Here is a 24152-nt window from a genome sequence, read left to right as displayed (position 1 = left end):
TTGGGTTTGGTTTGGTTGTGCTGTCCTTTCACAGGATCAAGAATTTGTTACCACTATCCCCATGTTCTGCAGTGCTTGTGTGTAGGTCACCTTTTGCCCCAGGCATGCCCCTTACCTCCACGCAGAGAAAAGACAGGTGCTGTGGAGGAGGGACAGAATTTGTGAACTAAAGCAACAGAACAGAGGCTTCTAGAAGTCCCAGAACTATCCCAGCACTGAGAATTAACATTCAGGCAAAGGGAGAGTGCAGACTTCAGCAAGGCAACGATTTCTGTTTACTTTGATCGCTGATGAACACCAAACTCCTAGATTATCATTTGGGACTCAGTAACTATTTTTTTCAAGGAACGAGCAATAAATGAATAAGAGAGTGGATGTGGAAGAGGGGAAAATGGAAGAAGGTGAACAAGTACAAGAGAAAGGGAGAGATGACTGTGTAAAAGAAGAAGGATATAAATCTTAGGGGTTGGTAAATACTTTTTTTTTCTTCTGTTTTCTGAAAGATGCATTTTACTGGCACAAAGAAAAAAGTTGGGCTGAGAGACTAAAGACAGTTTTTGTTTTGGAATTACACACCTTAGTTCTAGCTCACTTCCATAGCTGAAATAGTCAATTTGGATATTCACCTACCTATCTCTTTATGCCTAACTTTCTACAAATTGAAATGATTTGCCATGTATTGGTGAACATCAGAGAAGGGGTCATAGGAAAAACTAATGAGAAGGAATAATAAATCCTTTTCTGTTATTTGATGAATGATTTTGAAGCTCCCACGTGGATTTGGGTATATTAGTCATCAATAGCATGACCAGTAGGAATGTTGCTCAATTTGTAAATAATATTTGCCTAAGTGCGCTTAATCACAGGCTTCTGTGTCCAAAGATTGTTTCACTATTGCTGCATGACTTTTCTCCCTGCGGACTGCCTGTGAACCAGGATGTCTAGTTCTTGAGCTGTGTCCCATAGAGGTTAACTATCCCATTAGCCCTGCAGACCAAGTGGAAGCTCATGTAAAACTCCTGGGCCAGAGAGTGGGACTGCATGGGACACCACCAACAATCATTATCTTTGGATAGAAGTCTGTGTCATGTTCAGCCGTTAGCTCTACTTGACCAAAATCCTTTCATACAGCAGTGGGTTGCTTTTTCCAGCTGTGCTAATCAGAAGAGTTTTTCCACAGTACCAGGTTAAAGAGCAGAGAGCTTAAGAACAAGTCAAGTAATATAGCCAAGAGGTAGCCTCTAGGTTGGCAGGGAGGTGCTCTGGGCTCTGGTCCCAGCTCTGATCTGGACTCTGTGTGACTCCAACAAAGGCTCTTTACCTCTTTCCTGGAAACAAGTGTGTTTGTTGGAAAAGAAGAAGAGCACATTGAGCCCTGTCTAGAGAACAACAGAATTCATTCTTTGCTGATTTACTTCAGTGACCAAGACCAGTTCTACCATTTGTTAAGTGGACACAGACCTTCCTACTGAGATGACAGAGATAATTAGTGATTCGTGAACTCTGGCAGTGTCCTAACAGTTCCTAAGCATTCTCATTAGGCTGCTTTGAATGGAGATGAAAGAAGGTGAAAAAGACGGAAAAATTTTTTAATCTGTCACAAAGACCACCATTCAATTGAGAATAGATACTGAGTTCTTATCTTTTAATTTGATGTCCAAAATTATTTGTTCATACGACCACAGGTGATTTGCTGAAGAGAGTCATGCTTGCTGACAACTACTTTGCTTAGAAATACGCCCTGTGCTCCCATTTCAAATATTGCGTCAGTGAATAAGAAAGAAAACATTTCATTGAAAATTCCCTTGTGTTTTCCACTCCATCACTCCTATGATTAATTTTCTTCATGAAGAACGGGGTGTCACCAAAATTTCAAAAATGTTTTCCATGATACAAAGGCTAATTTTTCTGAGACTTTTTATCTTGAATCACCCAAGCTAACTTCCAAGTGCATTTTTATGTAGTTTTGGAAGTATCTTCCTCTGCTTTTCATTACATTTTCCTAATTTTTGCCAAACTGATTTTGAAATGGTAAGAAAATCTAGTGACTTCAGAATCAATTAGTGTCTGGCCAAATTTGTCAGGCAAGCAGATTCACAGTAATTTATGTTATAGAATGTCTTTTAATGTGTGTTAATCGCATGTAAACAAGGCACTTGTATGCAGAACAAACATTTTTGTAGGGAAGTAATGTGATTAATCCATCTATGACTTGTTAAGAGTTTTTGAGACGTCTCAGTCTGTCCTATTCTTTTCCTCAGTCCCTTCCCACTGTCTGGAGATGATTGAAAATACTGTCTCCCATCTGTTTTCAAGGTCTTGAAATTATAAAATTACAACATTGTGCTTTTCTGTTTTTGAGGATAAATACTTCAGTAGTTGATGGCATTCAGTAGTGAAAAATACCAGTCTTTTCTTTTTTTAAAGATTTTATTTATTTATTTGAGAGAGAGAATGAGAGCGAGCATGAGAGGGGGGAGGGTCAGAGGGAGAAGCAGACTCCCCGCCGAGCAGGGAGCCCGATGCGGGACTCGATCCCGGGACTCCAGGATCATGACCTGAGCCGAAGGCAGTCGCTTAACCAACTGAGCCACCCAGGCGCCCAAATAATACCAGCCTTGTTGTTGGTCCTGTCCTCTTACAGTCAATAGTTTGAGATAGTCCACAATTTAAAATTTAAATTTTTAAATAAAATATTTCTATTAAATAAATATATAATAAATATTATAAATATAAATAAAATAATAAATATATAAATAGAAAATATATATAATATAAAATAAATATAAATAAATAAAATATTAATATTAAAGTTATATATTCATGTAAATTATTTATATTAATATTAAATAAATGCCTTCTCCCCAATTTATACTTATCAAGAGGAAGTGGCATCCAACTCCATGTCTGCTTGCAGAATGCACATATGTAGAGCTACAAGGCAAGTTTTAATATGTCTAACTTTCTGTTTGCAGTCAGTGATTAGATTTATTTAATTTTGGCCCAAATGAGGAAGTTATAGAAGTGGAAAGAGAAAAGAGACATCATTTCACATGCACGTCAGCTCATTGATACCCTTGCACACCTGGATCAGGGGCAGATTTTTGTTTTGGTTTGTCTCACTTTGCCTGTTCTAGATGCTGAATAGCAAGGCAAGAAAGAGGTAAACTGTAGCCCTGAGTGTATCTAAGCTTCAAATCATTCCAAATTAAAGTGAGTTTTATTTAATCCTTTTCTTCAAATGCTGTGACAAAGCAAGTAGCCCTTGCCAGTTGTGTTGATGGTAGGGAGATAGCAAAGAAAAGAGAAGAAAACAGATGTCATAGAAGAATTTTCATGGTCACTCAGGGAAGCTTACCCTTCTCATCCCTCATTCTCTCATTATCTTTCTTAAATGGAACCTAAAATAACACGATGATGAACTAGGCCCACGAATGAGCCTAGTGGACTCTCACCAAAGAAGACTTTGTGGACCAGGGACTCAATGGGAACATTTCAAAGACCGTTCCATTGAACTAAAGCCTGCATCTTCCCACTGGCTCTGACTTGGCTACTTACATCTTGGTTACTGTACTCTTCTTAGAGAAAACTTTTTCTTAATTTTCTTTTTTTTCTTGACAAATGGGACATTTTGGTAAATAGGAACATACCTAAAAGGGGAAAAAAAAGGTGCAAGGTAGTGAACATAAAATTTACAAAAGAAGAAATACAAATGGCTACAGAATTTTTGAAAACCTACTCAAATCTGGTTTTAAAATCACAGGACAGCACTGGACATTTCCCCATCTCCCAGAAATCACCCCAAAGCAACAGGGTAATAAAAAACCAGACATGCTGAATCTATCTGATTAAAATAACAGACTTTTAAAACTCAGAACCACAAATAGGATGAAAAGCTGCCTAAAAACTGTAATAGGCAATAAAGACATAGGGAGGTGTGGAGCCTGCCTACACTGCAAACTTTACAGGAGAAGTGGGTAGAGCATAGTTCTCCTTCCTGTGGCACAGCATGAAGAGAAAAACAACAGGCATTCATTTGCCAGAGTGGGACTGAAGTACACAAGATGGTGACAGAGACTTCCCTGGATTTTCTTTTGTGGGAAACCTAAAAAATATAAGGCAATGTGACAAAACAAGGAATTATACAGAGAAGGCACACTTATCAGAGCAGTTTATAAATGAGGCAGTAGAGAAGAAGGATTTGTTACACTGTGAGTAGTCCTGCAGGATAGCTCTCAGTTTACTCAGAATTAGAGGCTAAAAATATTCAGTCATTCAAATACCATGTGCCATAAAAAGAAATCATTTTCTTTTTCCTGGAAACAGAACTATGGCCACATATCTACATAAACATGAAATAAATGGTCTAGTCAGAATTCACCTCATTCATATATGACTAACAATCAAAAGGAAATCACAGAATTTAGAATTTTTAAAGGGTGTGGGAGTGAGAAAGAAATAAGAAAAAACAGATGACAGGGAAATAAAACTTACCAGAAAAAAAAGCCTATATTAAAAAGTTGAAAACTATACTGCCATGAAATTTAAGAATTAAAGATGTCTGTCTCTAACAGTATGACTGACTAGATAACTTGTCTGATCCTTTCATTAGAAACAACGAAATATGCTGAATAAAACATAGATATTTCTTCATAAGAATTAGTCAATGAACTAACAACAAAGTATGAAATTCCTAGACAGTGAAAACTAAGTGAAAGTGGGAATCCAGAAAGATAGGTGGGTCACTGAAGCTGGTTCTGCCTCCAGTGAATCTGTAAAACAACTTCAGTTTTCAGTCTCTCAAGATGCAGGAGAAAAGAGAACAAGCTTGGAACTGCCATAATGTGGAGATCTTATAGAAGACAACCTCCCATTAACATGATACCTCAAATGGTGTGACATTAATATAGAAGTGAATTGGTAAAAATTCACCACTCACCCATTGGGAACAGTAAACTGAGGGAAAAAAAGTAAGTTTTCCTAAAGATTCCATAACTACAAAAACTCCTCAGATGGATTGGAAGCTCTAATTTGTCCTGTGTGTGGGGCCAAAAACCAAAACCAAAGACAAACAAACAAACCCTTAAGCTAGTGGTTCTTGAAATATTGCCCCTGAAGCTACTGTACCACATCACCTAAAAAGTTGTCAGACATGCCAAATTTGCACCCCTCGTCAGACCAAATGAATCAGACACTCGGGTTGGGGCTCAGGAATCTGTTTTTAACAACCCAGTCACTTGACTTTGGTGTATGCTAACATTTGAGAACTATTGCCTTAAACTAAGATTTTGTTTTAAGTTGCTGCTGGGTTGATACACTAAAAAGCACAAAACATTGCTAAGAGAAAGTAAACTCTGAATAAATGGAGAGACTTACCATTGATCATAAATTAGAAGACTCAACATCGTTAAGATGTTAACCTCCACAAATTGACCTGTAGAGACAATACAATCTCAGTCAAAATTCCAACATATTTTTCATGTAGATACTGATGTTCCGATCCTAAAAGTTTTTGGAAACACACAGAACCTAGTATATCCTAAACAATTTTCCAAGAGAAGGAAAGAGTAGGAGGACTTTTCTAACTGATATCAAGGCTCACTATAAAGTTCACCAAGACTATATTTGATTGGCATCAGGATGAACATGTAGATCAGTGGAACTGAATAAGGGTCTAGAAATAAGCCCAAGTATATATGACCAACTGATACTTAACAGAGGTGCCAGGACAATCCAGTGGATAAAGAATAGTCCTTTAATAAATGGTACTGAAAACATCAGATAGACATATGTAAAAGTACCAGCTGTAACCCTTACCTCATACCACAGTAAAAAATTAAGTTAAAATGGATCATTGATCTAAATTTAAAACTTAGGAGTGCCAAGGTGGCTCAAATCATTAAGCGTCTGCTTTTGGCTTGGGTCATGATCTCCAGGTCCTGGGATTGAACCCTACATCAGCTCCCTGCTCAGTGGGGAGTATGCTTCTCTCTCTCTCTCTCTCTCTCTCTCTCTCTCTCTCTCTCTCCCACTCCCACTCCCTCTCCCTCTGTCCTTCCCACTGCTCATTCTCTTTCTCGAATAAATAAAATCTTTAAAAAAATAAATTTAAAACTTAAAATCACAAAACTTCTAGAATAAAACTGGAGAAAAATCTTCGTGAACCTATGTTATGAAAAGAGTTCTTAGGGGGTGGCTCAGTCAGTTAAGCATCCGGCCCTTGATTTCAGCTGAGGTCATGATATTAGAGTCATGATCTTAGGGTCATGAGATTGAGCCCTGTGTTGAGCCTCACATCGGGCTCTGCGTTCAGTGGGGAGTTTTCTTGAGATTTTCTCCCTCTCCTTCTGCCCCTCCCCCTGCTCATGTGCTCTCTCTCTAAAATAAATAAATAAATAAATAAAATCTTGAAAAAGAAAAGAGTTCTTAGGACACAAGAAATAGAGGTTATAAAGAAAAATTCATGAATTGCACTTCATCAAAAGCAAAAACTTTTACTCTTTAAAAGATACCATTAATATCCAAGATCTATAAAGAACTTATCAAACTCAACACCCCAAAAGCAAATAATCCAGTCAAGAAATGGGCAGAAGACATGAACAGACACTTCTCCAAAGAAGACATACACATGGCCAACAGACACATGAAAAAATGCTCCACGTCACTCGCCATAAGGGAAATACAAATCAAAACCACAATGAGATACCACCTTACACCAGTTAGAATGGCAAAAATTAAGACAGGGAACAACAAATATTGGCGAGGATGTAGAGAAAGGGGAACCCTCTTACATTGTTAGTGGGAATGCAAGCTGGTACAGCCACTCTGGAAAACAGTATGGAGGTTCCTCAAGAAGTTAAAAACAGAGCTACCCTACGACCCAGTGATTGCACTATTAGGTATTTACCCCAAAGATACAGATGTAGTGAAAAGAAGGGGCACATGCACCCCAATGTTCATAGCAGCAGTGTCCACAATAGCCAAACTGTGGAAGGAGCTGAGATGTCCTTCAACAGATGAAGGGATAAAGAAGATGTGGTTCATATATACAATGGAATATTACTCAGCCATTAGAAAGGTTGAATACCCACTATTTACATCCACATAGGTGGAATTGGAGGGTATTATGCTAAGTGAATTAAGTCAAGCAGAGAAAGACAGTTATCATATGGTTTCACTCACATGGGGAATATAAGGAACAGTGCAGAAGATCATAGGGGAAGGAAGGGAAAACTGGGAAGAAATCAGAGAGGGAGACAAATTGTGAGAAACTCTTGACCCCTGGAAACAAACTGAGGGTTGTGGAAAGGGAGGTGTGTGGGGGGATGGAGTAACTGGGTGATGGGCATTAAAATGGAGGGCACGTGATGTGATGAGCCCTGGGTGTTATATGCAACTAAAGAATCAGTGAACACTACAACAAAAACTTATGATGTACTATATGTTGGCTAACTGAATTTAAATTTAAAAAAATAAAATTGTTAGAGTGGTATTATTTCAATACTCAATAAAAACACCACTTCAAAATTAAAAAAAAATAAATAAAAGATACCATTAAGTAAATAAAAGGTTAAACCAGAGATTGAGAGAAAACTCATCAAATTTTACATTTAAAATTAATACATTTTCTTATAAATTCATGAATTTATATATTCTTAAACACTTAAAATTGATGAATGTTATTATTTACCAATAAAGTTTATTTTAAAAAATTAAGTATTTAAAGTAAAATATAAGATCAATTATAAATATTTATGCAGTAAACCCCAGAGCACCTAATATATGAGGCAAACATTGACAGAACTGAAGGGATAAAATAACAACAAAATAATAGAGAAATACTTCAATACTCCGCTTTTAATAATGGATAGAACAACAGACAGATGAGGGATGCCTGGGTGGTGGAGTTGGTTAAGTATCCAACTCTAGCTTTCGGCTCAGGTTGTGATCTCAGGGTCATCAGATTGAGCTCTGCGTCAGGCTCCTCACTCAGTGTGGAGTCTGCTTAAGACTCTCTCTCCCTCTCCCTCTGCTCCTCCCCCCATGCTCTCTCTCTCTCTCTCTCTCATAAATAAATTAAAATAAAAGAACAACAGACAGATGATCAATGAGGAAATCGAGGACTTGAACAATACTGTAGACTAATTGGATCTGACAGACATGCACACATATTTTACCTAATAACAGCCAAATATACTTTCCTCTCAGCTGTATGTGATACATTCTATCAAGCCACAAAAGACATTGAAGAATCTTAAATGCATATTAGTAAGTGAAAGAAACCAATCTGAAAAAGGCTACATACTGTATTATTTCAACTATATGACAATGGGGAATTAATAGGGAAAGGGCTTCCATCTTTTAATTCATACATTTCAGTAATTCTTGAAGTTTATACAATTACAGTTGCACAATATTTCTCTATCACTTTTGCAATTATAAATGTATATCTGGAAAAAATTAAGTTATCTATGCTCAGTGTAAACCACTGCAAAGTATAAGGAAGTATAAATAAAAATGAATGAGTTTTATCATTATTCCTCTCTTCCGTCCTAAAATAACCACTTTAAATACTCAGGCATCTTTCTTCCCAGTGTTCTATGTACTACATCTGTTTATGTTTATTTGTGTGCCTATTTATACATTGAGGATATAATGTATTTGCAACTTTGTATCTGTCTTTTTCACTGACATATTGTTATATAACTGTATCTCCAAACTTTAAGGATTCTGAAAAAAACTCTACCATTTTAAAAATAACACTATCCTGTTGATATGTTTTTATTTATTTAATCATTCCCTTATACTTAGGCATTTAAGATGTTTGTTTTGTTTGTTATCAGAACTAATTTTTTTAGGAAAAATTTCTAGTAGAAGAATGCTGGGACAAAGAAATTAGCATTTTTAAAGCTTTTGTTTCATATTACCAAATTGCCTCCCAAAAAAGTTGTACCAATTTATGCTTTCATGAGCATTACATGAGAATGCCCATCTTAACATACCCCTTTGCAAACTCTTAAACATTTCTGAAGTCTTTCACATATGGAAGTCATGGCTTGCAAATGGACAGTGGAAGAGAAAACAGAGGGTAGCTTCATTTCACGTGAAAGATCTTGTGGCTTTAACCTGTTAGCATTAAAATAACAATTACCATGTTCCTTTTTATCACCAGGATTATCTCGATGATGTATCTTAAATCAGAGGACATTCAAGAGCCAGGTATGACTAGCTGGAGTTTTGAAATTTTGTTTTAGGATTCCTGGGAACATTTTTCTTGCCTATAACCTGGTTTTATTTGGTCTTAAGTGTCAATGCTAATGTTCTGGGTTGCATTTACTTTCCCACAAATAATAAAATAGATTTAAAAGGTTGTCAAATAGCAATAATCTCACTCCTACTTGAATACTTGTCAATGAAGAAAGTAGCATTAGTTACTACGACATAAAATCAGCAGGACAAGAGATGGTCCATGTTGAAACACTGGACACAGCAAGCTAGCTTTTAGGTTGGTTTAGGGTTATATTTCTCACTTTATGAGCATATTGAAGGAAGCTTCACAATGAGGTAAAGACCAGGGAATCGTCTGCTATGGAGAAATGAAGGAGTCCTTTGAGGTCAGCCCAACAAAAAGTCAGGCTGCATTGTTTAGAGATGGTACAAGAGTTTCACGTTAGATAAAATTCTTAGTTTAACCCCAAAGAGTTGGAATCAATGAACCACTGAAATTCTCACCCTCTAAATGTAGACATGAAAATACCACTGGGCATCTGCCTGCTCATCTCCATGGAGATTTTTTGATTCACATCTGGTTACAGCCAGGCTTTTACATCAAGAGCTTGAACACTCATTTTCTAATGTCAGTCACATTTCATGGCTAACTTCCAGGTGCTTAAAAATTTTGTTTCTGTATTTTTCCCTTCATTTCCCTTTTAGATTATAAGCTTTTATATGCATAAAAAGTGACATGATGATTCAGATCTGCATCAGTTTTTTTTTAATCTAATTTTGCATGTGAATTTGTGGTGTATGTGTGGCAGGGTTGCACTATTTGCAGGAAAATGAAAGCTATCTGTTGGTAACACCAAATGCTTAGATTATTTTGGTCTTCCCTTACAAAGAGATTCTTCGTTATGCTTATTTTGCATGGACAGAAAATTTGTTTGCCCTCTGCCTAGTGGTGCAGGCAATATCCTTTAAAAACAAAAACAAAAACCAACAAAGGGCCCTATACTAAATTTGTTTCTTTTTGCTTATTGAAGACTATCATATAGGAATGTTCCCTTACTCTCTCATTAGAGAAATACTTTGGTTAACAATTTGGTAAGCACTGCCAGGTTGGGGAGTAAAAGGGGTGAGAAACAATTTAAAAGGAGGCTCTGTCTGTAGGTGGTTTCTTTGTGAATAGGTTTCTTTGTAAGTAGGCAGGTAGGTGCTATTCACAGTGACTGTGCAGACTCAGTGGGTGAAAGATAATGTTGTAGGGCCCTTGTGTCTCTGTTTCCCCATTGTTATGCACATACTCTGGGTGAACACCATTATTTGACACAGGCTGGCAGAAGGGCCAATGCACACCTGGGTCCCTGGTCCCTTGGCTTCCTGCAGAAAAGAGATGCTTGGGCTGGAGCAGAGCTGGACAAACTGAAGATCTGGGCTTGTTCTGTTGCTCTCTTTTTTATATGGTGAGCTTGAGAGCAGCCTTGCAGGGACTGTGGGCTCAAGCTGCTGGCAGACTGAGCTTAGGTACCAGCTGTTTAAAGAGGAGTTCTAAAGTGCCGGCTGCCTGCCATCCAGAGGTCTCAGGACCCTCCAGTCTATGAAAAGTTAAGTCTTGCATATCCTCCTTCTTGCTGACGGAGGAGCCCAGGCTAACTGTTCTCAATAAACTGAGAGATACCCATGGGGTCATCCATGAGAGAATCGTGCTTATCTCCATGCTCATCTCTGAATTGAAGTATTGTTGCTGGGACCTATCTCCTTGATGAACCTATGGATTGGTGTAATGACATACAACAGATACATGAGATTGGTTTTTAAAAATTAGACTTAGTTATGATTGAAGTAGAAGTCTGTGCCATGGCATGTCAGTAAACGTTTAACAACTGGCTGGTGGCAGGGGGTGGAGGGTGGAAAAATCGTGATTTGTGGATTTTGCCAATTTCCTGGGTGTAAAGACTCTGAATATGGCCAATTTTACACTGCCAAGTCAGATCTTTGAATGCAGACTTGGGAAGAGACCCGCACAGTCAGTTCCTGCAGGCTTGTAGTCAGCATCCCACTGATGCTGTGTATTAGCTGGGTGACTTTTCAGTGCCAGATAGCATCAGCAAAAGCTAGTTTTATCTTTGTTTGCTGTAATAATCCAGGGACATGTATTTCCATTTGATTTTGATGACTTTTGGTGTTCAGCTCTGGGATAATATTTTATAGGTTAGCCTTTTAAAGATCTTACTGTTATAAACATTGAGAGAGGAATAAAATAATTTCACTGAGAAGAAACAATTCTGTTTTGCCAACTGTGGTAAATATCTTTAGATTTGTTAGAATGGAATCATTCTCTTTTGGCTGCACTAAGGTCTGCATTTGAAAAGGGTAGTTTAGGCTGAAACTTTTAGCTCTTCTTAACTACAGCCTCTCTGAGTATTTTTCAGGCCATCTCTCTTCTTTTGTCACTTAAAATCAGGTGAATTCTATCTAGGAGATAATTTCTGAAATTATGAGAGAGGGAATACTAAACCAATATCTAAGTTGAAGGTGGGCCTCCTGAGGTCTCTCTACACATCTCCCCTGATCATAAAATCCCCAGAGAGAAAGATTACATAACTTACCTTTTTCATTTGGATTTAGCAGCTCTTGGCTTCTTGAGTAGCAAGAGTACCCATGGGGACAGAAGCTGAGCCAGGGAGGCTCCAGCCATGGCCTAATAACCCCAATGCTAGGCCTCAGGCACCAGCTGACCTCTGGGAAAGAGTTTGGCATTTTCTTTTAGTCTGTACTCCAGTGTCAGCTCACATTGGCCAGTCTTTTTAGGGCTGTCTCCCTACTTGAGTGGCCTTGTTCCAATTTTTTTCTTATTTAGGGAATTTCCCTTTTTCCCTCCATGTCCTAATAGGGAAACCTCCCTTTATCCTTGCTCAACCTTCACTGACTTTTGAGACTGCATAAGCAACCTCCCTTATCTTTTCTCACTGAAATATCCTCTGGATGGTTATGTGCACACAGAGATGTTAAATGGTTCTATTGTTTGATATTGTATTGTATTGTATTGATACATTGTAAGTATCCAGCCCTTTCCTAGATTTTTTGAGGTGTGTCAGTGGGTCTGATTCCTTGGACTATGACTCGCTTCATCTAGACGAGCGTATCACTAGAGTTTGTGAGGAATCCGCTCGTGCCCTAAGGAGAAGGTGGGTCATGTTGAATGCCATGCTATATACTCTAGCAAGTACCCAAGATCCTATATGATTTGTGCATAGAGGAGGATCCCCTTGCAGTGTTGAATGCAGGGTGAGAGCTAATGGTCTAGAAAGGCATGGAAGACTAAAGGAACAAATTGCTGGGTTTTTGGTGTTTATACCAGCTGCCAATATTTTCATCTTAATTTTTGGTCTGATTTTTTCATCTAATGACTTCCAGGCCTGACCTGTGCCCTCTCAGCTGTGCTGAGCTGAGATTACTCACTGCATTTGACTTTATTTGTAGTATGTCAAGATCTTGTGCTTCAGTCTCAAGGGCCCTGGAGTCCTTTGAGCTGGCTGCAGAACTATAGAAAGTAAATGAAAGACAAATTGTAAGGAAACAAGTCTTTAACCAAGTCCTCTTGCCCCACCCTGAGAAGGACTTATTTTACTTCTAGTCAGTGATCAAATGTGGGAAAGAGAAAAGAGGCAATAATAAAAACTCACTAACTCCTAATAGTGCTGACAAGGGTCTTGCTAGTTCTGCTCTGAAAACTGTTTCCTTGAAGGAGTGGGCTGATCACTTTCCCTGATTATATTGTCTCTACTTAAGAGTTTGGGAATAATTCGTGGTGGCAAAATGACCTTGCAAAATCAAACATTATATTCAATTTAAGGGATGATTGAGTGAGCTGTGGAAATGAGATATCCATGTTCTAAACCCCAGAGAAAGTCAGTCAGTTGTGGTTTTGTTGAACACGTTGGCTTATGTCTCCCAAAGGAGCAAGCAAAACTCATCACAGTGATCTTTAACCCCCAGCACTATTCATTGCTTTCTGTTTATTAAACAGTTGAAATCACATGCCTGGGTTCGTGGCCTCACTGAACATGAATAGTCCAGTTATGGGACATGATTGTATCCAATGTGGAACAGTGGACATCTCAACAAATCTCTCCAAGCTATAGGAGCAGAGAAAACAACCAGAGTTCAGACAATCTTGATGATGCAGGACCCCAGACAACCCTAGACTAGAAGCTCTTTCTGTAGCAGTTACCGTATCTCTCCTTCCTATTGGAGTCTCTCCAGAATATTCCTTTTTTTTTGGTCTCACTTAGAAAGGGTTTGCACGTGAGAATTCTCAAAAATCTAGTGTAAATTGAGATACAGATCATTTTTCTGGGACAAGTTTACTTACACAAGGTTTCAGGAACATTTTCAAGTTAAATATTCTTTGCTTTCTTAATATAAAAATGGGAGGGTGCCTTACTAAGGTAAGGATTGCCACTTCTTTTCACAAATACCAGCAACATAGACTCTCCTGGACTCCAAAGAAGGCATGGGTTTTATTTTTAAAGATGCTGCCCTGAATCCTTTTGGGAACAAATGAGGGTATAAGTACATAAAACATTTCCAAGGATCATGAGTGCATCTTAAGAAAAGAACGTGGCATGTCTGTATGATTTCTTTCTTATGACTGGAGTTACTCATAGAAATGCTGTCGCTTTGTCAATGTGAACATTTACTTTGTGTGTGAATATCAGGGCACATGACAGAATGAAGCAGTGGGACATAAAACAATCTCAAGAAAGAGCCAGAGAAATGTAAAGTAAAGAGAGTGAGTTGGATCAAGAAAGGAAGAGCGTGGATGGTGTGTGTGGAAGTTGACCTTGTCAAGAAGAGAATAGTCCGAAAAATCAGGGAGAGGACATTTCTCCTGAAGGATGAGTGATAATAAGAAAGTTGTAATGGCCTGAGGTAAAACTAATGAGGAACACCATTGTAAGCTTGACAATGCTGTGTGGTGTGGCTGTACCTTGTACAGGGCCTGTAGTCCCCTCTAGGAAAGGGGTTCTTGGATGAGAAATAGCTCACAGGGTGCCTGAAGCTCTGAAAACTCTTTATAGAGGAGACTTACTAAGTAGGATGAACAGAAATACTGGTCCCAAGGAGAAAATCCTGCTTACTCCTTGTTTTGTAGCAATAGGGCTGATCAGAAGCTAAAAGACCAAGTTCCAACCCCTGCCTCCAGAAACTACATCTAGACTTTTTCCGCTAGAAACCATAGGTGAGAGCCACAAATTCTAACATGACTGTTCTTCCTAACAGGCTAGCTATGCTGAGCTGGCCTTACCCTCTAAATAATAAAAAGAAGAGTTTACAGGGGTGCCTAGGTGGCTCAGTTGTTAAGCGTCTGCCTTCGGCTCAGGTCATGGTCCCGGGGTCCTGGGATTGAGCCCCGCATCGGGCTCCCTGCTCAGCGGGAAGTCTGCTTCTCCCTCTTCTGCTCCCCCTGCTTGTGTTCCCTCTCTCGCTGTGTCTCTCTCTGTCGGGTAAATAAATAAAATCTTAAAAAAAAAAAGTTTACACTGTCATTGCTTGTCTTTTTTTTTCTAATTTTAGGGACTTAAAAATTAAACATTTATTAATAAGCTCTTATATACTTCAATTTCCATTTAGGAAACATGCTTATAATTTCTTAATTTTGTAGGCATGGTGATTAGAAAGATTTAATAATGTCACATTCCAATAAAAAATACGTTGCTAAGCTTCAAGTTTATTCCTTATAAAAAGGTTGCCATGAACAAAACAATTACAGAGTTTGTGTATCTCTGCCCATCCTGGTGCCAAGAGGAGCAAAGGGAGGACGTAGTAGGCGTTGCCCAGTGGCAACCCTGTCTGTTTGCAAGGAAACTGCTAATCCCATGCTGTTCTCCACTTTCTGTGTACATGGCACAGGAGAACAGAGCTTTCTCTTTTATAATATGTGTGGAGGCTATGAATAATAAAAAGGATAAGAGAGAAGCACTTATTTTAAATTGTATATATTCTATCAAGTGGCCTTAGTCTTCCTCACGTATATTTTTTTGACACATAAATTAGGAAGTTGTCTCTGATCTCTTTGAATTACCTACATAGAGTGTAAGTATGTACTTTTTTTTTGGTGGGAACTGAGTAAATATGATGGACTTACAAAATAAGAAAACATGTAATCATGGCTGCAGGTGTGGGTGAGAAATAAACATTGTTATATAGGCTAATGGAGGCTTCACAAAACAGAGCATTATCAGTTACTATGGCCAGCATTGTGGAAATTCGTGCATTGGCTCTTCAAGGCTTTCACCTGGATGGGACACATGTCAATTCTGCTCATTTTGTACCTCTGCCTGTCCTGGTGCCAGTAGGTTTCATTGACCATAATAAGTTACTTAGCCACATCTAACTTCAAGCATTTGGGAACTCTGATCCTACCATGTGCCAGAAAGAAAGACAACTGGAAATATCATTGAAAAATACTAGTAATTACTAGTTTTATTGACAATGGGCCTGGACCTTGGCAAAGTTGTAAAGGCAGAAAATTCTCTTTAGGTGCTCCTGTCTCAGTGTCCTTTATCTTTGCTGTTCCCTACTCCTTTCCTTGGCCACTTCAGTTACCCAGGGCCCTTTTCTTCCACCATCAGAACTGGTGACAATTGGATATTTTTGCTATTTGTGTAATTTTAAGGTCAGTATTATGCCTCCAAGATTATTTACCTTTTGTAGCTTGATCTCTGATGATGGAGTTAAAGGCTTTCCCCCAGTAATGGTTGGAGAGTTTCTTTTCCTGTGGAGTAGTAGGGTTGGGCATTGAGGGGACAGAAGCAAGAGGGTGATCTCCTGAATTCACATCCTGTGGGTGGAAGCACACACATACAGCTGGTTCTGTCATGGAGATACAGCCAGCTGACATGACGCAGGCTCTTTTCTCAAAGAGCTTACTTTATAGTAGTTAAGGAAACAAAAAGAAATGCAAAGCCACATCTGTAAGCCAAAGTGACCCTACTGCTCCTCCTGACAACATATGAAGCATGTTTTAGTGTGTGATAGACAGAATAATGGTCCCCCAAAGATGTCCACATCCTAATCCCCCAAATCTGTAAATACGTTATCTTGCATAACAAAAGGGACTTTGTGGATGAGATTAAGTTAGGAGTCTTGTGATGGGAAGATTATCCTGGATATTTTAGACAGGCTCAAAGAAATCACACGGGTCACTATAAGAGGGGAGGCAGGAGGGCCAGAGACAGAGAAGGAGCTGTGACAGCTAAAGCAGAAGGCTGGGTGATGTGGCCATGAGCCAAAGAATGTGAGTGACCTCCAGAAAATGGAAGAGGGAAGAAACAGATTCTCCCCTAGAGCCTCCAGAAGGAACAATATGTATGCCAATGCCTTGATTTCAGTTCTGTAAGAGTCATTTCCAACTTCTGACTTCCAGAACTATAAGATAATACATATGTGCTGTTTTAAGCCACTAAGTATCAGGTAATTTGTTGTAGCAGAAATAGGAAAATAATATATAGAGAATTAAAGAAAAGGTGGTTCAGAATGAGCTTCAGTGTCAGAGATAAGTCCTAGGTGAGTCAGTTCCTCAAAATGATTATAGGATCAATATTCATGACTTCTCCACTCCTTAGAGTCCTCATTGGTAAAAGCCGGGCAAAGTTATAACTGCCTGTGAAGATTGCCATGAGATTAAATCAAATGTTATTTGTTTGGCCCAAAGTATGGCCTCAATGTATGTTAAATACACACAGAGACTCCTAAGCATGACTACCAAGGATGTGTCAATACATACAATAATAATCTTAATATTACCATAGAAATTTCTATCTTCCAGAATATTTTTAATTATGCAAATCTCACGTAATCCTTAGACTTCATGAGATAAGTTAGAGCTAACAAAGGGCCAAATGGAAAAAAGCCTAGAATTATTTGAGACACACGTGACTAATAGGACTAGTGTAGATGGCTTCATGGAGCTCAGGTGATTCTTGAGCCAATATTTCATGGAAGATGTTCATTTCAGTTAAAAAATACCTACTGAATAAAAAATGCGTATCATACACCTACTAGGCAGCCCACATTATGTCAGGCCCTGAAATAAAGGTTACAGATGTTGTCAAAGAGACGCACAGTGTATTAGGCAAGAGAATGGCATTTGCTTGGCTGCCATAGTATCCTGCCTATCACTCATTAATGAGCATCACTTCTAGCAGCCAATGCCTGGAAGGTTTCAAATGTTACCTCCTAGAGGAAGGTTTGTTTTGCAATTTCAACAAAAACTTTTTTTCATTGTGTTTCCAAAAGGTTAAATATATATTATGGGTATGGAGAGTCAAGGAGGGTTCAAATGAGACTAGGAAGCATTGGCTTTGACTGAACTTTTAGACCCATGGTTAATTGCATGTGCTTTGGTAAGAGATAGACCAGGGTTCAAGCCCCAGCTGCTTCTTAACTAACCGTGTGATCCCAAGAAAGTTGCTTAACTTCAGTTCCCTCCTTGTGAAATAGGACTAAAATAGTACCTACCCCTTCAGTTTGCTTTGACAATTATAGTAAACATTCCAATGTTACTCATTATAATAATTATTCCAAGCCAGAACTTAAAAAAAGACATCAGTGTATTAAAATAACTAAAATGACAAATATTAAGATGATGTTTCGTTAGAGTAAATTATTAGGAGGGAGTTTCCTGTTCCTTTGCCCTGTTTCTAAAAAGAGCCCCTAAGCACATGTCATCTCTCGTATATTTCTCTAATATCTATATTTGTTTCTTTCTGATTTGGGAAAATAACTAAGGAAACAGATTTGTTTGACCCCTGTTTGATACCAGGGGTAAAATAAAGGAAACAACAATAAAGCCACAAGAACTTACCTGGTTTAAAGGAATCCTTTGCGGTTGTTATGCTTTGTTTTGACTTGATTCTTTTAGAAATGACTTCAAAGTCCTTTGTTTAAAACAACCCCAACACCATTTTTAATTTTAACTTTTTCCGTCTTTAGATTGGAAGTGCTTTATATCTGTCTCTTGGTTGGGACCACAGAACTTCCCACTCCTGGCTCTTAGACACTTGCTAAACATTTAATTGCCGAAATCCCTCTTCAAATTTGAGGATATTCACGAGCTTGGACGTTTTTGCTCCTTTTTGCTCCACTTTTGTTGTTTTTTATGTAAATATTTCTAGGCGACCTCACGCAGATTCCTGTATAGTTCCCCCTACAAACATGTTTTGAGCCTGAATACTTTCCATTTATGACCGTTCCATGTTTCCTACCCCTTGGCCAATTTAGACCCAGTGTCCTACTGTTCTTTCCATTCCATGAGCTGGGTGACAGCTGACAGGAGGTGAGTAACGGATGGGCAGCTTACTTCCAACCATGCTCTTGCAACATTGAGAGTAATGATCTTGAGAAAAACCAAAACAAAACACCAGTGAACCTTCCATCTTGTGGAATCGGTCTCCTTTTCTGGACCTCCTCCTGGGCAATGGAAACATGCCCAGTAGATTGAATTTGTTAACACAGCGACTTCTCTATATGTTGTTTCCTAAGCTGGGTTCCCTCTTCCTGTTTCTAACAGAATGTCTTTTAGAGACCAGATATTTCTCACTGCTCTGACGGGCTCTGTGTGAGTGATAGTGCGTGTGTGTGTGTGTGTGTGTGTGTGTGTGTGTGTGTTTGATTTTAAGAAGGTAAAAAATAAGAACCAGAATCCTAATGGAAACTGGCTGAAGTTTAGTTTGGATATATATAGAGGGCTCAGAGATGCTTCGTTCCTTAGTTTTGCTTCTGAAGAGTCTCCTCCACAAGGGTTTCACATTAAGATTTGGAGATGGTGCCATAGGTTAGTGCCTGTACTGAGCCTGTACTCCACACTTCAGACCTTCCTCCTCCATCCTATATGGATGGAACTAAAACTCAATCTAATCCTCCCAGAAAACAAAATGTTGTAGAAGATTCACTTTATAATTGCCATAATAGTCCATTTAATAGTTCATAGTTTTATGTTAACAAGTTAGCTATGTTTCAGTGGGTTAGAGTATGCTATATTTTTAACCAGCCTACCTTTGAAATAAAAGACAGCTCCGTCAAAATACAAGCATTTATCTCCTTTAAACTATATATTTCTTTTATAGTTTAGCAAACTCTGAAGGATTCCCAAGTTTCCCCTATAAAACCACTTGGGCTATAGGTTCATTGTTAAGTGTTTAAATCAACTGCTGAATCAAGTCTTGGGGAAATAATAGGAGTAGAGGCCAACTTTGGCTGATGAATCTTCCAGAAAATATGTGGCCTGAAATTTATTCAGAAGTAAGACAGGGCGAGAAAATATTGGCATTCCTGTTGCATCCCCTCGCCCCTTGTCCATGGAGATGCTGCTAACCAAACTCCACACATCTCATCAGAATCTCTCAACCTAGTGTAACAGTAGTCCACAGAGGACTCCTAAACTTCAAGATAAGACTGAAAAGTTCAGCTAAAGGCTTAAGGTAACTGTCTGCCCAGCACCTGCTAGGAGTTTGTCCTGAAGTAACTTTGTTAGTCTTTCCCAAGTCATTCTATGGCAATCACAACTCATTTCCAGAAACTGGAGCCCTGGGGTTCTGAGACTGTCATTTCACTTATTTCTCTAATTGATTGATCGGGAGGGAAATTTTGGCATCCGTAAAAATGAAATGGAAGTATAACATGTTCATACTTTAAGCCTCTAATTGTGCATCCTGTCTTCTGGGAAATGCATTGGGAATCTCCAAATGTAGTTAAATGACTCTTAAGATATTCCTCCACTATGTCAGTTAGCACGGTATATTGGAATAATAGTCAGTTGATGTGCCTATCACATGTAGACTGTTTGTATGGCCTTTGAAGAAAGGTTGGATTTTATTGTTAATGAGGTCCACGCTGGAGCCAAAACTGCTCTCCTTAAAATCAGGCCTGCCTAGACACCAATGGTGCAAGTTCCTCAACTGTCTGTTTGCGTAAGTGACCAAGAAGCCCCTTTGGAAAGAACTCATCCTAAGAAAAAGGGGAAGTAGGATATACTGAATTCATATCAAGAGCAGCAATAATTCTAAACACTGTAACTATACTACAGATTTTCAGCTCCTCTAGGCTTAAAACTTAGGATGATTTTGAATAAAAAATAAACAAACAAAAAACAAAGCAGCTAAAACCAAGGAGTTGTTTACCGAAGTCTCTTATGTCTATTGAGTGTTCCGGGTTTTAGTAATACTAAGTGCCAGAATCTGGGGGTGCCTTCCAGACCACTGAGCACTAGCAGTCTCTGTGCTGGCTTTGGGCAGGTGGAGATGAGAGACCCCAGCTCTGTGGCTTAGGTCTGGAGAGGAGGAGAACGGACACCATGTATAGCCCAGATGCTCATTGTACAAATCACCTGGTAGTTACCCTTTAAGGAGTTCTGTTAATGTCTGGGGAATTTGAGAGGTGTTTCAAGTTCTCCCAAAATGTTAGAGGTCAGAACCAAGGAAATACTAGTTTGTGACTATTGTTTTCTCATTTTTATCCTTCAGGTAGGATGGCCTGGAAAATGTGTATATTTTGTGGTGAATTCTTTAGTGTTAAGCATCTTATACATACAAGTTTAGAATTTTTAATTGGTTAATTATTAGCAATAGGTATTATACAGAGCTTTTGTTACTAATTTCCATATTGAATAAACACAACCTATTTTAGTTCCAGAATGATTTCTTTCAGGATTTATAGGCAAATGGGCCTGGAATTGATTTGCATGAATATGCATTTTGCTCACATGGGGAAAAAGTCTTAGGAGTCAAGACAGCGTGAAGACTCTGTGCTTATTTTCAAAAGCACATTAAGACATTTCATAAACCTCCACTGGCCATAAGAAAACATCCTTGTGCACAGTGTTGGCAAGTGAAATTGTTATTTTCAGTAAACTATTTCTTTTAATACCTGATTATTTCTGTTCTTGGAATAAGCACAAATTACTTTGTAAGGATAAACTGCAGCAGAGTGAGTTCTTTCATTTTCTGAAGGACTTTGGATTCTGAAGCTTTAAATATACGTATAATATGTACATATATATGTGTACACATACACACACGGATAGCATATATATGTATATGTATGTGTATATATATATGTATGTATGTATATGTGTGTGTGTGTATATAAAAGCATGGTATCCTTTCATATTTTAACCCGACTTTGAGAAGAATGGAGGAAAAACTTTTACTGCTATAAGACATGTAGTGGAATTTTATGATGGGCTCTGGCTTCTCAGGTCTGGCCAACTCTCAGATTCTGCTAAAGTTTACTATGATAAAGGTCAAATGATTCAAATCTCCCAGAGAAAAGCATTCATTGCAAGGTGCTGTCATTAAATGAGTTATTTAATAGTAACCCCTCAAGTTTAAATAGTACTTTATACTTTTAAATTTCTTCTACTTACCTAATGTTGATTTGTACAGTTAAAATCTTGATGATCTGTCTTGGCCCTCATACGTCTTTAACTGGGGCTCATTGGTTTTCTATGGGCAGACATTTCAGATTTGGATGTTTTCTAAGATCCGATTAAGTTTAACTATTGGTTTAAGCACGGAAGTTGTAAATACTGTACATAGTTTATTCATATTTGTCATTATGTAGCAGGTGCCTAAGTAGTCTGTAAATTACTACATGAGGGCTATCTCTCCAGCTAGTCTATAGTCAGATATTGACATTATCACATTTTCTATTCCTCCTGGATCTGCATACAGCCTGTACCTATGAGTAGATTGTGTATGTCCTTGGCTTTAGGCATGGGGTGGTCCTTGTTGCTGCAGACAAACAGAATAGGATATATCCAGAGTCAGATTCCTCCCGTTCTCTATAACATTTGGCAATGGAGCTGGTAAACTTCTCCAGTGTTAAGATCTTAAAAAGAATAAGCTCTTCCAAATGAGGAGACATATTTATTTGCTACGATTTTTGCTAAACAACAAGTGGAAGTTTCAACTAGAGTTTTCCTGGCATGATCATTCTGAAAGTAAATCCATTTAATTGTTATATTTCAGTTATCAATTCCAATTTTTTAAAGTTATCTTTAATGTAATCCCCATTGCTTCTTGGAGAGACCATGGACTGAATGGACAAGGTCATTGGAACCATCTTGTCTAGGGTCATCATTTCTCTATTCAAGGGGTCTAGAAGGATATATTGAAACCCATCAGAGATAAAGCAACACCAAGAAGAAGAATAAAGTTATATTTTAACTCATGCCTATAATATTATTGTGTACATTGTCCTAAGAAAAGTTCATATTCCTAAATGCAAGAAGTAGAAGTGCCTAACGGGATGTTAAATCTATTCATTCAAAGAAACCTCTGGGTATATGGAGGAATTTAGTCTGAAGCTTAGCCAAGATTCTTTTTTACACAAAGAAAAGATTTGAAAGATTTGGAAGCAAACACTTCTTTCTGGGACAAAACTTGGCTATAAGAAAAAAAAAACATTTTCAGTTTTTTTCTGAGTAATTGCCTTAGAAATGGAAAATCTGATCAAATCACTTCTCATTTTCAGTCTTCACTGTCTCCCTGTTCCCTATAAGATAAAACTGAACCTCTTAGCATGGCTTATGAGGTCCTTTATGATCTGTGCCAGGCACTGTAGTAGGCCCATGATGAGTACTCTCTCATGTCATTCCTCACAAAATCCTTGCAAAATGACATCACTATTTCCAGTTTAGAATTGAGAAAACAGACATTCAGAGAGGTTACCCAAAGCCAGACTGCAGTTAGGTGGGCATAGCTAGAATATCTGATACCAAACATTGTCTAATCGTACTTTGCTGGTCTTCCAACTTCCTTGCAGAAGTTATATCAAACATGCCTGGAAAAAGAAAAAGGAAAAGAAAGAAAAAAGAAAGGAGGGAGGGAAGGAAAGAAGGAGGAAGAGGGAGAGGGAGGGAAGAAAGAGAGAGGAAAGAAGAAAAAGTAAGAAAAGAAAGAAGGAAAGAAAAAAAGAAAGAAAGAAAGAAAGAAAGAAAGAAAGAAAGAAAGAAAAAGAAAGAGAAAGAAAGAGAAAGGAAGAAGGAAGAAAGGAGGCAAGAAAGATAATGTGTGCATTCAAATGGAAATTTGAAGGAAGAAATGTTTTGTTAATATAATGGTTAAGATGGACTAAATGATCTGTTGTTTTACTCCCATACCTCAGTACATAAGAATCTCTAGAGAAAAATTTAAATCCCTAGAAGAAATTGTATTTCTTTTTAGCTCATAGCATGTATTATGATTAATGATGATTCCTTTCAGAGCAGTAGATTCCACTAAAAAAAAAAATTCAAACGCTGTGCAGTGGTACCCTAAAGAAATGTACTGTGGACCCAAGGAAAGAGCAGAAGTTTAAGCCTATGTCATCTAGTATGTCAGCCACTAGCCACATATGTCTACTAAATTGGCTAGTCTGAATTGAGATGTGCTGTAAGGGTGAAATAACACACTAGATTTCAAAGATTTAATATGAAAAAAAGATAAAATATCTCAATAATTTTATTTTGATTAGATGTAGAAGTGATAATATTTTGGATACATTGGGTTGAGTATATTATTAAAATTAATTTTACCTGTTTACTTTTTAAATGTTACTATACAATTTCAAATTATATATGTGGCTCACTTCCTATTTCTGTTAGACAGCTCTAGTCTAGGTAGAAGTATAGATTATTTTCAGATTTCCTTCCTAGGAGGCATCAGCTTTAAGGAAGTATTGGAAGACAGAAGCATCTTACAAAAATGCAGAACAAATTCGCATTTGTTTTTTAATCTGAGGTTTACTGGGGACAGTATCTCTCCAACATATGTGGCCTCAGAACACAGTTGAACACAAAGCTGCCAAAAGAACCAGCTGCAGCTGGTTCAAGAGCTGTGATTTCCTAAGGAGAGCAGGCTGTGTATTCTAGAGGAGTTTTGATCACGTTT

At 38.1% G+C, this 24152-nt stretch overlaps 1 long non-coding RNA gene across 3 annotated transcripts in view; it reads right to left on the bottom strand.

Moving 5' to 3' along the window:
• Positions 1-24152, bottom strand: part of LOC114221458 (uncharacterized) — a 48178-nt gene that overhangs the window by 17785 nt on the left and 6241 nt on the right. For 2 of the 3 annotated variants that reach the window (XR_003611736.2, XR_015768637.1), the window contains exons 2-3: positions 5377-5434; positions 3559-3650 (exon numbers count right to left, since the gene is read on the bottom strand). This is a non-coding gene — a long non-coding RNA (uncharacterized LOC114221458). Of the gene's footprint in view, positions 1-3558; positions 3651-5376; positions 5435-15927; positions 16064-24152 lie in introns of all 3 variants that reach the window. The other variant, XR_015768636.1, reaches the window with a different exon arrangement.

The sequence above is a fragment of the Eumetopias jubatus genome, unplaced genomic scaffold (genome assembly GCF_037043125.1).
Source record: "Eumetopias jubatus isolate StellerSeaLion01/CBP00866 unplaced genomic scaffold, mEumJub1_p1.0 scaffold_7, whole genome shotgun sequence".
Taxonomy (NCBI): Eukaryota; Metazoa; Chordata; class Mammalia; order Carnivora; family Otariidae; genus Eumetopias; species Eumetopias jubatus.
Note: the sequence above shows the minus strand (reverse complement) of the source record. Positions and strands in the feature narration are given on the sequence as shown.